Source organism: Amblyomma americanum, chromosome 1, assembly GCF_052857255.1.
Source record: "Amblyomma americanum isolate KBUSLIRL-KWMA chromosome 1, ASM5285725v1, whole genome shotgun sequence".
Lineage (NCBI taxonomy): Eukaryota > Metazoa > Arthropoda > Arachnida > Ixodida > Ixodidae > Amblyomma > Amblyomma americanum.
The window spans coordinates 12,427,239-12,430,417 of NC_135497.1; the positions used below are offsets into that span (position 1 = coordinate 12,427,239).

A 3,179-nucleotide genomic window follows, 5' to 3' on the forward strand; every position below is an offset into this window, starting at 1 on the left:
TTCCTATTCTGTTATTCTGATGAAAGCCGTTCCACGGCCGAAACGTCAAATTACATTGTTTAGAACGTTGGCCTCTGTTTAGTCACTATATATATATATATATATATATATATATATATATATATATATATATATATATAGAGCAGAGAAGGTAAAGTAAATGAGGGGCCCGTTTGACAAACTTATGAAGGGAGCCAACAGTCACCGAAACCAAGGTGCATAGGGGAACGTTATCATTAATATTTTTTATGTGTTGTGCTTATCAGTGGTATATTATTACTTAGATTAATAAAGAGCTTAAAGAAAATTACTTATAAAGCAGCAGAAAAAACAACCATGCCGCAGGTGGGATCCGAACCCACGACCTCCGAATATTGCGTCCGGTGCTCTCACCAACTGAGCTACGGCGACGGCTGTCCAATCTGCTGCTCTCGTGGGTATTTATGTTTACTTGGTGTACGCGAACCTTGAGAGTGTTCACCAGCGCCACCCTCGACCATAGCGGCGGACGTAGCACGTCCTGTAATACCGCGAGCGTGACGTGGAACGTCATCTAACGGCGAGGGTGGAAACTGTGCGAGAGCCCTTTAAGCAACCTGTGGCATCAAGACTGCCAGAACCGAGACCCTCGTTAAGCTATTAGCAGAGAAGGTAAAGTAAATGAGGGGCCCGTTTGACAAACTTATGAAGGGAGCCAACAGTCACCCAACACTCTCAAGGTTCGCGTACACAAAGTAAACATAAATATCCACGACAGCAGCAGATTGGACAGCCGTCGCCGTAGCTCAGTTGGTAAGAGCACCGGACGCGATATTCGGAGGTCGTGGGTTCGGATTCCACCGGCGGCATGGTTGTTATTTCTGCTGCTTTATAAGTAATTTTCATTAAGCGCTTTATTAATCAAAGTAATAATATCCCACTGATAAGCACAACACATTAAAAAAAATACTAATGATAACGTTCCCCTATGCACCTTGGTTTCGGTGACTGTTGGCTCCCTTCATAAATTTGTCAAACGGGCCCCTCATTTCCTTTAACTTGTCTGCTAATAGCTTAACGAGGGTCTCGGTTCTGGCAGTCTTGATGCCATAGGTAGCATAAGAGGGCTCTCGCACAGTTTCCGCCCTCGCCATTAGATGACGTTCTACGTCATGCTCGCGGTATTACAGGACGTGCTACGTCCGCCGCTATGGTCGTGGGTGGCGCTGGTGAACACTATCAAGGCTCGCTTGCACCCAGTAAACATAAATATCCACGAAAGCAGCAGATTGGACAGCCGTTGCCGTAGCTCAGTTGGTAAGAGCACCGGACGCGATATTCGGAGGTCGTGTGCTCGGATCCCACCGGCGGCATGGTTGTTTTTTCTGCTGCTTTATAAGTAATTTTCTTTAAGCGATTTATTAATCTAAGTATTATTATCCCACCGATAAGCATAACACATTAAAAAAAAATTAACGTTCCCCTATGCACCTTGGTTTCGGTGACTGTTGGCTCCCTTCATAAATTTGTCAAATGGGCCCCTCATTTCCTTTGACTTGTCTGCTAATATATATATATATATATATATGTGTGTGTGTGTGTGTGTGTGTGTGTGTGTGTGTGTGTGTGTGTGTGTGTGTGTGTGTGTGTGTGTGTGTGTGTGTGTGTGTGTGTGTGTGTGTGTGTGTGTGTGTGTGTGTGTGTGTAGTGACTGCGTGTATGTTTTCATGTTTCTTACTAGGGTTTTTTATTTCACTTTTCACGTCCAGGAGCTATATCGACATGCGTGGCTATTGCATCGTAGAACTGTAATTAATTAATTACAATATATCAACTAAACATTTCCCACATCATCTCATCTCGCACTATCTAACACAACCAAACTTTTTCACATTTATCTTCACAGAACGACGTGATCGTGCGGAGGAAGTTTTGCTTACACAAAACACTGGACCTAAACACTGGCCGACGAGCTGACCTCTGAGCCACGCGGGGGCCGAGACAAAGAAAAGAAAATTGCTTTTGAGGAAAGGTAGACAACATCATCATTTATTTTTTCCTCAAAGGCCCCAATGGGGCATTACATAAGGGGGGGGCAAATGGTAATAACGGGTTACAAAGGTAGAACACAAATATAAATGCAGGCACAAATAAACACAGCAAACGCATTGAAAATTAACAAATCAATAAATAGGTAAATAAAAAGGTTTTTACAGGAATTGAGGAGAGAAATAAGCAATCAATAGGTTTTTTAAATTTTACTGACTTGGTTTCATTTACAATACCGTCAGGGAGTACATTCTACTCGGATATAACAGTTGGCAGAAAGGAATTATTGAAATCGTTAGTGCTACCATGAATACGCAGAACACTTGCAATTCAACAAACGTCGAGATGATCTCAAGGGGGGCAAAATAAGGCTATCACGTAATTGCGGGAAATTATTATAAAGTTTGGGAAATAGACAAAGTCTTGCTATCTTACGCCGTGATGACAGAGGGTTAAACCAATGGAAGATTTGATATTCGTAACGCTCAGCCGAGAATCATATTTGGATGTTATGAAACGAGCAGCTCTGTTTTGGATTGCTTCTAACACCTGGACTAGGTATTCTTCATGCGAGTTCCAAACAGTCGATGCATATTCAAGTTTGGTACGGATGAATGTTTCATATGCAATTTGTCTAACTGTGGGTGGAGAAAATGTGAGAGATCGTCTGATGAAACCTAGTGATTTGGAAACGCGTGCAGCAAGTGACTTGTGCTTTGACCAGTTCAGATTACTGTTATTTCGACCCCAAGATACCTCTAAGATTCAACTTGGGATAGCGCGGTCGTGTTTAGCGAATATGAGTAGAGCAAGTTAGATCGTTTCCTGGACACGTGCATAAACTTACGTTTGGTCACATTCAACTTCATGAGCCAGGTAGAGCACCAGTTTTGGATTAAGTTTAAGTCTTCGTATAGCAGAGACTGATCACTATTAGTACGAATACGACGGTAGAGAACACAATCGTGTGCGAACAGTCGAATGGATGACGAAATTCCAGCAGGAAGGTCATTAATAAAGATTAAACACAGAAGCGGGCCAAGAACTGATCACTGAGGAACTCCAGAGGTAACATTTGTAGCGGCGGAAGGATGACTATCAATGACGGTGTATTGTGAACGATTAGTTAGAAAACACTGAATCCATGATAA

General features: G+C 42.5%; 1 non-coding gene across 1 annotated transcript; it reads right to left on the reverse strand.

Moving 5' to 3' along the window:
- Nucleotides 1–337: 337 nt before the first annotated feature.
- On the reverse strand, nt 338–411 carry TRNAL-CAA (transfer RNA leucine (anticodon CAA)). Its single transcript has one exon. It is a non-coding gene; the product is annotated as a tRNA-Leu (tRNA).
- Nucleotides 412–3,179: the final 2,768 nt, after the last annotated feature.